Raw genomic sequence first — 13,602 nt, 5'->3', positions numbered from 1 at the left:
GAGAGCTATCAAAACCTGTCCAGAGGAAAAGTTGCCGAGTTGTCCATAGCAACCAATCAGATCGCTTCTTTCATTTTTAACAAGGCCTCTGAAGAATGAAAGAAGCAATCTGGTTGCTATGGGCAACTAAGCAACTTTTCCACTGGACAGGTTTTGGTACATCTCCCCCTATGTCCCTACTTATTAACTAGACTGCATTCTACCCTAATGTCACTTATAGGGCCATGCCAAGTAATACACTGCAGTGACCTAGTATACAGTGTGTGGTGGACCTCAGTACTGAGGCATGAAGAGAAGTATAAAGAACAGAGCTCTAGGATACAGGCTAAATATTAGGGCCTGTCACCAGACATCAATGAGACATGAAAATAACAAGCCTTGGTTTCCATAGACCACACAAACCCATCCGTTTTGTAGCCTGAACGAATATTTAATCTGTCAAATTGCAAGGAACTAATGATTTGGCAGAGGCATGACAAGATTAATGCACTTATACGGCCTGAATTATGGCCAGAACGTATCCTAGAGAACAGATAGGCTCTATTATCATAGGCATTAGTTCAGATCCCATAATAGATGCTTGTACCATGTGTGTCTGACAGGTCGTAATAAACTATTTCTGTCAATATTACATTAAAAAGGCTAGAGAAGAGCTGAGAGCTTGTTACAAAGGTCTAAGGGAAGTAAAGATAGTTCATTGCTTACCGTAAGACCTAGAGATACCTTCTAGAACGAGAACAAGTATGGGAAAATAGCAGGGATTAAAATCAGGCTCGGCAATGTCAATACACCAAGAAATGTACTGCTCAAGTTGGTTTTGTGTTTTTTTCAAAGTCTTTACTGAAAGGTCAGTTAAAAAAGTAAATGATCGGCGTTAACAAAAATATAAATATAATAATAATAATAATAATAAAAACCATCTGCCTTATATAACAAACACTGTTGTGCTTTAAATAATGCTCCTCTTGGTGGCATCACTTCTCCCAGTGACCCAAATCATGCCTTCTAAAAATGGTTCTCACATACAATGGTTTATATAGGAGACAGGGAGGTCCGACCTTTAATACAGTCAGGAACTTCAAACCTTTTTGATCAAATTATTCAGTTTTGCATATACATTGTCAAACAATAGTGCAACTTAATTTCAAGCCAGAAGTAGTGTAAGGGGGAACAAGGAGAAAATGGAAGAATGGAAGAAATTCATACTACAGCAATAGGTTTTTTTTTTTTTTTCACATTTTAATCTATTTAAATCATTAGTATACCTACAGTCAGGCAGCAGGATACATTGCAACTTCTCGCTTAATCTCGCAGCCTGAGAATTGCTCCAAAACTCACGTTAATCAGACAGATACCTGAAACTCCAATGCCAGAGGTCCTATCCACATCTATCTTACGATTGGCTTCCACCAAATTCACTTTACCATGTCTTGTCATTCATGGACCAAAAACACTTTGAAAAATCTCTGTTGTGACATAAGACTATATGGTAGTATGTATATATTACAAAGAAATAAACCCAGGGTTATGCAAAACAAGCCTTTAAAATGTAGTATACATCATAATGTCCAGAGAATTGGATTTTAAGGCCCTGTACACTTTAGGCAAAAGTCAGCTGAACCCGCTGACTGTCTAAACTGTATCTGACCTCGTTGTATATTGGATTTTAAAGGCCCGACCCTATTGTTACTAGAGAGATCATCTGTCTTCAGAGTGGTCTGGCAGCAGCTTACTCAACAACACATTCATTTGTATCTGGTGATTGGGAGGGATAGTTGTTGGTCGAGTGAACATTTGATCAACAGCTACTGAAGATGTATGGCCACCTTAAGGGTACAGTCACATGTACGGGATCTGCTGCATATTATTGAAGTTCATTGGTAGCAAAATCAGCTGCACAAAATATGCAGCAGATCCTGTACGTGTGAATGTACCTCTAGGGTAGGGTCACACGGAATGGAACTTACAGTGTGCCTCCAGCTGTGCCTGCTCATAGCAGCAATCCGCCGTTACGAGCAGACATACAGTGTTCTGCGAGTCACCATGTGCAGTATACTCGCACACATTACGGCTGCTCTCGGCCTAGCTCAGGGAGCAGCCACGATGTTTGCAAGTACGGAAATCGCGTGGAATTTGCCCGGAATTTGCGGAAATTCCACACAAATAAATTAATAAAAAGGGAAATTCCAATTGTTGGTTGTAGTACAGCAAAAAAAAAAAAAAAAAAAAAAACTGTTTCCTCTTATATTCCACGTGGAAAATCTGTAAATCTGTAAAAAATAAAAAACTTAAATTCCGTGGCAGAATTTTAACGTAAGGATTCCTCTCCTATTGCTCAGTGTGAACGCACCCTTAGAGAGAAAAAAAAAAGATAAATCTTACATCTAAATATTTTTAGTATAATTAACTCAATGATGCAGGACATAAATGCCGGGCGTCAACCCTATAGACATCGTAATTAAAGTTGATTTAGGTTACCTGAAACCTTAGTAGACTGTACTAATGGAACACTGATAACACTGATCAATCGCTTCATATACCAGACAGAAAATGAATAAGAATAGATTAATAAGTCCAATCAAAACAAAGATAATACACATAAAAACTACAGATCACAGCGCAAATAATGAGCCCCCATAGGGCCCTTTATACTGAAAAATAAGTGTTTTAGGGATAAGAAGAGCATAATTCAAACCACACTTTTTTTTTAAGTTTTCTTTTTTGTATTGCTGTAGATTTCATGGTAAAATTACTGATGTCAATTAGTGAAGTACAATTTGATGGTGCATAAAACAAGCCCTCATATGGGTCTGTAGTTGGAAAAGGCTAAGTATTATGTTAGAAGGCAAAGAAAAAAAAAAAAAAACGGAGGAAAAATTTTTTAATACAAAAATGTTAATTTTCTGCATCCTTGAGGTGGTTGGGAAAAAGAGGTTACATGGCATCCATAGGAATCTAGAAGCTCTTTTATGAAGGCAATGCGTCTATGGAAGAATCTACAATTGCCAAGTCGCCCATATAACATTTACATTGCCAGTTCTATTTTTTAAGCAAATTAACATTACAGAAAGTTTAGAACATAAAACATCAAGAAGTAAAATGAAACAATCAGCCATATAAAGAGGCTGACTTCTAAGAGGAATAAATGATGTCGCTATATGACTGCGCTAAGAACGCTGAATAACAGAATTCATGTCACAATTGTAAAGTCACAGATACTAAGCCTCTTACTAGGTACTTAACGTACATTAAATAGCTTTCTTCCTAGACTTATGTCATGTAGGGTTGATAACCCAGTTCCCGAAAGACCTCTTTACCTTACGCAGTTGAAAAATCAACCATGTTATATGTGGCACATGGTCAATGTGAGAACGAAGGCAAATATGTTTGTTACTGTGATCACATTCATAGAAAATACATAGAAATGTGTAGAGGGAGCAGAATGCCAAAAAAACTGAGCCAAGTCTTGAGCAGTTGGCACGATGTGATGCCAGACGAAAGTCCTCATCTGTCACAGATAGTCAATGGTGCTGAATACTAACCGGGCTATTAGCTATACAGATACAGACCTGACGCCACCAGCGTGTACCTGTATGCGTTTTTATTATTTCTGGAGCACTGACATATCGTGCCAATATTTATTTGGAATGGTTTCAAAAGAGCCAACTTCATGAGGCCACTTGATCTACTGTCGGGAATGGCTAGAAGAAGTTTGCATAATGTGGCTCTTGCCATTGACTCAACAAAGGGATCATGTGCTGGAGAGCGGCAGAAACCGTTACAGTAATTTTAATTATGTAAAAAATAAAATTGAGTCCTAACTTGAAGTCTAGGAGAAACTAGGAGAACCTCCTTTTCCTCAAAAGTAAGTACAAATCCTTGCAGGTCTTAAGATTTAAAGGGGTACTATGCTGAAAACATCGTATCCCCTATACAAGGGACCCCCGTGATCTCCGGCCCGGTAGCAGCAGTGCCTGGAACACGGAAGCTTGCAGCTTCCACGTTCGTGATGTGATGTCACGCCACGCCCCCTCCATTTATGTCTATGGGAGGGGGCCTGATGGCTAGAACATAGCTACTTTGCCTCCTCCCATAGAGGTAAATGGAGGGGGCGTGGTGGCTGGCATCGCCAGTTATCGTGCACGGAGCGGAGTTCGCTCTGTGCACCGAATGAAAGGGGTGCCACAGCGTTTAGATGTATTATCCCCTATCCTTTGGAGTACCCCTTTAAGAAATGTCAAACTAGGACAGTATTTCCCAACCAGGGTGCCACCAGCTGTTGCTAAACCACAACTCCCAGCACGCCCGGACAGCCAAAGGCTGTCCGGGCATGCTGGGAGTTGTAGTTTTGCTATAGCTGGGGGTACCCTGGTTGGGAAACACCATTCTAGGATATATTCCAGCTGCAAACAAAGATTTTTTACATTTCACTCAAAAGACCAAACTATTATATGACAGGTGACCATCGGGGACGAGTGTACGGTTATAGACCTAAGAAAAAGGTACACTGACTGGGAGGAAGAACTTAGAGCAACACAAGTCAAATGCTGCTTGTAGTTTTGCAACAGCTGGAGGAACCCTGGATGGGAAACACTGACTTTGGGAAACACTGAGCATCTGAATTTCGGTGGAAGCCCAGTCCCATACCCTGCGTGTGTGATATGGTGCCGGGTCACCAACACAAGTCATCCTAATTTTATATTATGGGGTCCGTCGGGCTCCATTGTTTTTTTGACAGGAGTAGTGAGAGAAAAAGATGTAGCATGATGTATTTTTTTTCTCCCACTATTCTCACAGTGTTCCCTGACGTCCGTCGCATTGCCATGTCACAACGGCATTGTGTAGCCTTAAATGGGCGCTCTCTTTAAAAAAAATGTTGCTATTGCACTCCTTATGGTAAATAAATATTTCTAATCTACTTAGTTGAAAAAAAAAAAAAGTTTTCCATGTTTTATTTGTGCTTAAAAAAGCTAAAAAGCACATTTTCCCCCATCTTATACACAGACTTAAGACCAAAGTCCAAACACAGGAAGTGCAGCCTGGAGTACTGAGGGAGGGGGGGGGGTGTCCAACCTACAGTATATGGCAGTTAAGTATGAGAGGAGCTCTGATTGGTTGAGGTTGGACACACCCCCTCAGCACTCCAGGCTGCACTTTCTGTGTTTGGGCTTCGGTCCAAAGTCTGTGTATGAGGTGGCGGAAAATGGGCTCTTGAGCTTTTTTTAAGCACAAATTTAAAAAAAAATAAAGTTTTCTATGTTTTAACAAAGTATATTAGAAATATTTTTATTTACCATAAGGAGTGCAATAGCAAAAATGAGTTTTAATGAAAGTTACCCTTTAAACCGATACAAGAAGTAGACCACGTCTAATGGCTCAATTATGACTGGGAATATTATACTTCTAATACTATCTCCAAGGGTAATTCTAGTAATTAAAATGTATGTCGAGCTGACCATTTTTTGCTATTTATTCGTTGTAGCATAGGTATGCTTCTCGTGGAGAATACCTGAATAATTTATCATGTGACTGAAAAGAATCTTAGATTCCGGATGAATTCATGACTTCAAAAAACCTATACAGCAAGACCTGATGGGAGTCATTGTTGCTTTGGAAAGCCAGTTCTGTAGTAATTTTTTTTTTTTTTTTTGCTTTAGTTTTGCTTATGTGTTACATATTTATCATACTATCACAGGGAGTTAATAAATTTGGAGCACATAAGCAAAACAACAAAGGCACAGCTGAGACTTTTGTGAGACTTTTTAAATTTGCTCACGTATAAGAGTTTTGTACTCCAGGCCAGACCTGGAGCAGACTTGCGACTTTTTGTGAGGGGTTTGCAACTTTTTTTTTGCCTACGTGTGACTTTTGCACATCAGAAATAGGTGATCGCTGCAAAGTGAAAACTGAAATTTGCTTATCTAAGGATGTTTGTAACTTTTTGCCTACCCACAAAAGCCGCACAAAAAATGCTTAGGCGCATGTGCGTCTTTTGTGGGCTTAGGTGCATGTGTGTCTGGAGTAAGCAAAAAAAAAAAAAAAGGCAGTTACAGTAGAAGAAAGCATCCAGAACCAGGAAGGCAGGTAAAATCCGTAGCTTTATTGAGGCATCTGTATAAAATAGGTACACAGATGCCTCAATAAAGCTAGTGATTTTACCTGCCTTCTCGGTGCTGGATGCTTTCTTCTACTGTAACTGGCTTTGGAAGGGTACGCACCCCCCCCCCCCCCCCAGTCTAAGCACGGGAGTAGGGACGAGGATTGGAGCGGAATTGCAAAGCATCAGTAAGCAAAAAAAAAATTACCTTGATAAATTTCACCTTGGACCTTAAATGGTCTTTGTTGTTTCAAATTTTCATAAATCAATAGTACAAGGAATCCGTAGTCCAAGTTAGCATTAAAACCATACAATTTACTAAAAATATGATATAAGATATAATAAACACCTTCCAGTTAGCCACAGGGCCCTTGTGATTCACTGTAAATACAATTAATATTATACATAAATATAAGACCACTTCACACTTAAACACTAAGACTTAGTTCACATTAGCTGCCTAAATAGATAGCAAAACTTATACTGACAGTTCTTATGAATAGTTTTCAACACCATAGTTCATAATTGAATTATTTGCATAGACTGGGGCCATATTGTATGTTCAGCTTTTTTTAATATATGCTGTTCCAGAGGTAAATAATGTTTTTTTTCACACTGCGCCCACTATTTCTTATTAAGCCAGGAAGTCCTTGATATGACCAAATCAAGTAGTAAGGCTATGTTCACACAGCAGAATTTCTACACCGGATTCTGCAGTAAATTCAGCAGTAACAATTGTCCATTCACGTCAATGGAATTTCTGCAGCCGAAAGTCTGCTGTGTGAATCGGACAGCAGAATCTCATTCCCCAACCTGCCTGGTCCCCTATTACTCTCCATGTTCCCGCCCCTCCTACCTAAGTGGCAAGCCCGTGTTGCCGGGTTCATGGTCCTGGCATCGAGGACAGTCATTCCCAAAAAGTGGAAGGCCTCCTCTCCACCTACACTCTCTTCCTGGTTCCAAGAACTCTCCCACCTTCACAGGATGGAGGAGTTGTTGGCTGACTCTAGACAACAGGTAGATAAGCATCACCTCATTTGGGGCCCATGGACTGCCTTCCTATCCACCGACGCCTATAGGACCCTACATCTGCAGCCCTCTGTCTTGTAAACTTTATGTGCAACTCGGACATGTTGATTGCCTATCAATATTGGCCTGCCGCGTGAGGGGGATCTTGCCTGTGCGTCACACTGAGAGCCTACTTCGTAACAAGCCTGTACCTACCCCACTATGCCTGATGACTCACATTTTCTCCCTACCCCCAGATATCCCTTCCCCCCTCCTACCTCTCTCTCCTTTTACCTCTCTCACTTTCTCTCCGCTGTTTCTTCCCCCCCTTGGTTTTTTGGACCCGCTGGAATGGAAACGACAGGTTGCTGATTGAGTTTGTTCTAAGTATGCCCTGTGACATGTGTATTGACCATATCATATGTTGACATTGTCATTTGTTATCATATGTCTAATCATTGTTTTTTTATTTATCCCTCTTTCTTCTGGACTTGTCACATGGCACATGTGCGCCTGTTCTACTGCCTTCAGTTGTCATCTGTATTGGCTTTCTGTTCCTGTTCCATTACTTTTAATTAAAAAAAAACTATTTTGTAAAAAAAAAAAAATTCATGTAGAATTCCACGCTGAAATTCTGGTGTGAAAACATAGCCTAATACTGCCAATAGCGCTGTCTTTTGAATCAGACAAATCTCAGACAAACAGGCTGGTGCTGAGCACAACTTACCCGTGCAGATTGCAGTGGTGAGGATCTCTATGAGGTATGATTAACTCTCACCTGTCTGCATTTGGGGACAGTGCTTGCTGTCAGCATGGTTTTAGAAGGTCTCGCTGTTCCCGTACCTCTTGTGCTCGATCGATGTATTCCTCACTCGCCACTCTGGAAGGCTGTGCGTGAGTGTGCGCGACAATAATAGAACACTGTTAGTTGTAATGGGCCAGAGTAGAGATGCCTGATGAAGCAAGAATGGAATAGAACACTGGGCAGTGGTATCCTTGTTGTGTTCTGGCGGGAACCTGTAAATGGCTGATGTTTTCAAGCTTGTTGTAACCACCAAAACAGGTCCAAAAATGTTTTGGACCTGTTTTTGTGGTTCAGCAAGCTTGAAAACATCAGCCGTCTTCAGGTCTTATTTTTATGTATAATGTTACATTTATTTACAGTTAATCACAACATTGGAAAGTGTTTTATAATATTTTATATAATATTTTTTTTATAAATTCTATGGTTTCAATGCTAAATTAGATTACCGATTCCATGTAACTTTGAGCGCCAATACATTCATTTTGCAGGCCGTCACTTCTGGTATAAAAGTGTCTGTTTGGTCAGCTCAGTCAGTTATTTGTGTAAAGAAATTGGTAAGCCTCTCCCATCCAATTACAATAGTACAAGGGAACAGGATTTTTATTTAATTTATTAGAGAAATGCCACTTTCTCTACTTATGAGACATTTTTTTCTCCTTTCAACCTGTATGGACAATACAATGTTAATTCACTGCTAAAATCCATTTTAAGAGAGAGGACAGATTACTAACTCACTGAGGGATCAGCTTAAATGTTGCTCATAGAAATTTAGGGGAAAAGGAGGCAGAAAAAGAAAGGAGGAGGTGGTGCTTGTGTAACAGTGATAGAGATGCCGCAGGCCTTTTACGGAATCACCACACTACTGGATTCACAGTTAGGCTATATTCACATTTTATCTGACCTGACTCTACATGATTTATCTCATCATCACCAACTGCAAGAGCAGCATACTGACATAGTATACGTTTACAAATGGACCAAACATAGACACCAACATTACTTTGAGCGTACTATACAGTACAGTTCTTTGGCCCCTTTCACACTGCCGGTATGCCCCGTCAAATACAGCCAGCAAACTTTTTTTTTTGCAGTTTCATGGTCATAATGTTGACGGGTCATAACGGCCAATAACGGGTCCCGATGGACCCCATTATATTCAATGGGGTCCGTCGGGCGTCATTTTTGGAGAGAATAGTCGGAGAAAAAGATGGTGCAAGCACTATTTTTTCCTCTGGCTATTCTCAATCCAAAAATAACGGGCTTCACACTGCCAGAGACAACCGGCAGTGTGAATGTAGCCTTATACTGCAAAGTACTGCTGCTGCTTCTGAGGGTGTGTAATAGAGATACAGGGAGGATACATTTTCTCCGCATGGCAAGTAGTCACCCTTTACTATTGTACAAAGTTCAGGAGAAAACCAGTGTAAAGGTGCACAATTCAATGCAATAGTGCTACTCCTCATTCACACATTGGCTTATTATGAAAAGTATTTTAACTACTGTATGTAGGGCAGGCCCTTTTCATAGTCCCGTCTGTATGAGTGATTGGATGGCAAACAGACTCTTAGAATAGGTGTAAGAACTCACGTCCGCGGCACTCGTCTTTGATCCAAACTTTATTGACAGCTACGACAGACAACAGGCAACAATTGTTTCGCTCACAGAGCTTCTTCACAGACTGTGAAGCTCTGTGAGCGAAACAATTGTTGCCTGTTGTCTGTCGTAGCTGTCAATAAAGTTTGGTTCAAAGATGAGCACCGCGGGCGTGAGTTCTTACACCTGTGATAATTACTGCTGCTGCTGTTGGTCCGCCTGAGCACCGTCCAGATCCTGGATGGCGTTCCTCCGTGTACCTGCCAAGCCCCATTGTAGACGGTACAGAAGCAAGGTAGTGCCAGTGTAACTTCTTTCTTCGCAATTGTGTTAGACTCTTAGAATAATACTCTTGTCTTCCTTAGACTTCCAGATTATGATTTGGGTGCTGGATATTTGCCCTACCACACTGTGCAGAGGTAAAAAGTTGAAGTGCCCTTTAAACCCCAGATCACTACAGTGAATCATCATGGAGTCATTGTTACTATACATCATATGAACATTCATCCAAATAGCTGTATATTAAATGACTGTGCTTAAAGACATGAGACAAGTTCTAATAAAATGTGTGTAATCCGTTACCTGCGTGCGTTGGCTGTGAAGCGGCGGGGAGTGCCATTCACATCCGGGTCGGGGCCCCACGTATGCGCCCTATTGCACAAATCGGCGCGAACTACCATTATTGAGCATCATATATAAAGGAGCACTACAGATAGATAGCCTCTTACCACCTACTTCCCCTTACTTAATACATTCAAACTTATTGTGATTTATCCTTCTACCTGTCTCACTCATGTGTAGTGGTTGAATCTGCTTTTCAGCTCGTTTTTATCGCTTTGAATAATCCTGCTTTGTCCTCACTTTATATAGTCCTTTGTGACTTTTTAATTCAAAGTTGTAATAATAAAATGTGTTCATGATTCAGTAGCAATTGCTCAATGTCTCGTTCTTCTTGGTGTAAATAGTTATGGAGCTATACTGACAGATTTAATTGGTCATAGACCCCCAGCACATTAATATACACAATATGTTAATTACAACACAACAAATAAATATTGGGTGCTGTATTTTCTTATGTCTAAGTTCTAATAAAAGTCTGAAATGTGGCATTGCTGGGGTTAAACGCTGCATATCACTAGATCATATAATATATATATAATACAAATTTAATAGCAACCAATATTGGGTTATCTGCCACCGTAAACTCTGCTTTAGAAAAACCATCAATCCATAAAGCCTTGAAGTCATACTGAAGACCGCCTGTGCCGTCTAGCAACGTACTGGGTGATGGGTTTATTTTAATAAAGAATGAAAAATACAGCGTCGGCTCATGTATCATGGGGATAATGTGAGCGTTTCATAGCCATGGATACTGCCCCCCAGCTGACTGCAAATGACAGCAAGAGCCTAATACAATCATATATCTTTCACACCGCAGAATTGGAGGATTCATTCAATTCAGTCTGAAGGCAGAAACTGGATTGGAAAGTGGGACAGTGACACAAATGAAACTAATATTCATGATGATGGTAAATGGCCCATTATGCCACAACCGCTTTGTATATTCAGATGAATATGTTATTTATGCAGATTCACTGTTCTGAACTTTATCTCATGGTCCTGCATACAACAAAACAATGTTCTCTTTTAGATGACAAGCGGTACACAACGTCAATGAGAGAAATGAATAATGCATGAATACGCCAAGTCTCCTACTGGTTACATATGGTGCTTGACCAACAGGGCTTTGGGTACCTGGAAAACCACAAGACAAGGAAAACCAGTCCCTGCCTCCTCCACTTCCACAGGAATCAAGACCCAGGAGATGTATACGTTAGAGAATTAAAAGGGGTACTCTGCTGCTCAGCATTTGGATCAAACTGTTTCGAACGCTGGAGTCGGCACCGGGAGCTAGTGACATCATAGCCCCGCCCCCTCATGATGTCCCGTCCCTCAATGCAAGTCTATGGGTGGGGGTGTGATGGCTGTAACGTCCCCTCCCATAGACTTGCATTGAGGGGGGCAGGGTGTGACTAAATGGGGGTGGGGCTATGATGTCACAAGCCCTCGGCGCTGACTCCAGTGTTCGGAACAGTTTGTTCCAAATGCTGAGCAGTGGAGTACCCCTTTAATAACGGCTATTGGAAAAAAGAAAGGTAATTAAATATATGGTAGGCAGAATACAAAGTGGCCTTATAGCTGTTAGATAGAAGACTGCTACTATACAGTGACCCCCCCGACCTACGATGGCCCCGACATACGATCATTTCAACATACGATGCTTTTTTATGTCGGGGCCATCGCATAAACGGCTATCTGGCAGCGCATACTGCTTCAGCTGCCACCGGATAGCCGTTCATGGTGCCCCGTGTGGTCTGCTGATGATCACTTACCTGTCCTTGGGGCTCCGGCGCGTCCTCTTCTGGATCCCCTGCATTGTCGGCACTCTCCATCATCGTCATCACGTCGCTGCGCGCGCCATGGCGGCGACGGAAAGGGAGAATGCCGGGGAAGCAGAGGCCTTGCCGGAGCATCGGGGACACCCCGGGGACGCAGTGACAGCGATGGAAGGCGACATCCAGGGCAGTGGTGACGGTCCGGAGCGGCGGGGACAGGTGAGTACAAATTCCTATACCAGTGGTCTTAAACCTTCGGACCTCCAAATGTTGCAAAACTACAACTCCCAGCATGCCCGGACATTGCACGATGGTCCATTTGGAACGGATTACCGTCGTATGTTGAGGGACCACTGTACTCTCATTGGCGTCATTTATAAATAGGCACCAGTGTTTAAAGAGCATAGCCTTATACCCATCTCTATCTTATATGAAGGATAGCCTTATGCCTATCTTATATGAAGGATAGCCTTATACCTATCCCTATCTTATATGAAGGATAGCTTTATACCTATCTCTACCTTATATAAAGGATAGCCTTATGCCCATCTCTATCTTATATGAAGGATAGCCTTATACCCATCTCTATCTTATATGAAGGATAGCCTTATACCTATCTCTATCTTATATGAAGGATAGCCTTATGCCTATCCCTATCTTATATGAAGGATAGCCTTATGCCTATCTTATATGAAGGATAGCATTATACCTATCTTATATGAAGGATAGCTTTATACCTATCTCTACCTTATATGAAGGATAGCCTTATGCCCATCTCTATCTTATATGAAGGATAGCCTTATACCTATCTCTATCTTATATGAAGGAAAGCCTTATACCTATCTCTATCTTATATGAAGGAAAGCCTTATAGCTATCTCTAACTTATATGAAGGTTAGTGTTCTGCCTATTCCATACATACTTAAACTCCTTCACTGTATTTGCAACGACCACTTCTGCAGGAAGGCTATTCCACGCACCTACTACTCTCTCAGTAAAGTCAAACCTCCTGATATTTTAACTGCAGAAACCTTTGGCCCTCTAATGTACATGTCAGGAAAACTCTTCTCCAGAGATCAGTCAACTCCCGATATTGACAAGGGAATAGGTTTATGGGCGATCCTTACATAGAGAAAGTCAAGTAAAGAAACCCCCGAGTTAAGGCATTCCACAACTTTTATCAAAGCAAGTAAGCAGTTACATCATAACTGATCAGTGGGTAATGCTGTCAGCTCATTGGTCAAGAACTTTATTGTCTACTCAGCAAACCGGTACATTCAAGCTTCAGTACCTTCAAGGCCACTAGCTAGTTTTGATTTTAACAGGGCACATTACAAGAAGCAAGCGCCATATTGTGATTTATGACTACGCAGTGAGAAAATAGAAACTTAAAGCTAAAAAAGTAGATACATCTCATTATTCTATTACCCAGAGGTCAGCTGCATAGTTTCAAGCATCACTGGGCGCTGGCCAGAACTAAGATGAAAGTTAACTGAAGCTAGGAAGAGATAGATATATATATATATATATATATATATATATATATATATTTATTATATACATACACACGCACAGGGAACATAGATATCAAAATATAATTTTACCAACAGTTCAACTATGTCCTTTTGTGGTAGTTTTTCTTCTTTTAAATATACAGGTGAAACTGGAAAAATTATCCAATATTCACGTCTGCGGAAGGAAGC

At 40.9% G+C, this 13,602-nt stretch overlaps 1 protein-coding gene across 2 annotated transcripts in view; it reads right to left on the bottom strand.

Annotated features, from left to right (window-relative positions):
- Nucleotides 1-13,602, bottom strand: part of MB21D2 (Mab-21 domain containing 2) — a 112,158-nt gene that overhangs the window by 87,175 nt on the left and 11,381 nt on the right. The window contains exon 1 of one of the 2 annotated variants that reach the window (XM_056565416.1): nucleotides 7,833-7,854. The exons of the other annotated variant lie outside the window; for it this stretch is intronic. The gene's annotated coding sequence lies outside the window, so the exon portion shown is untranslated. Of the gene's footprint in view, nucleotides 1-7,832; nucleotides 7,855-13,602 lie in introns of those variants that run through there. 2 annotated transcript variants of the gene reach the window in all.

Source organism: Hyla sarda, chromosome 3 (genome assembly GCF_029499605.1).
Source record: "Hyla sarda isolate aHylSar1 chromosome 3, aHylSar1.hap1, whole genome shotgun sequence".
NCBI classification, from domain to species: Eukaryota; Metazoa; Chordata; class Amphibia; order Anura; family Hylidae; genus Hyla; species Hyla sarda.
Note: the sequence above shows the minus strand (reverse complement) of the source record. Positions and strands in the feature narration are given on the sequence as shown.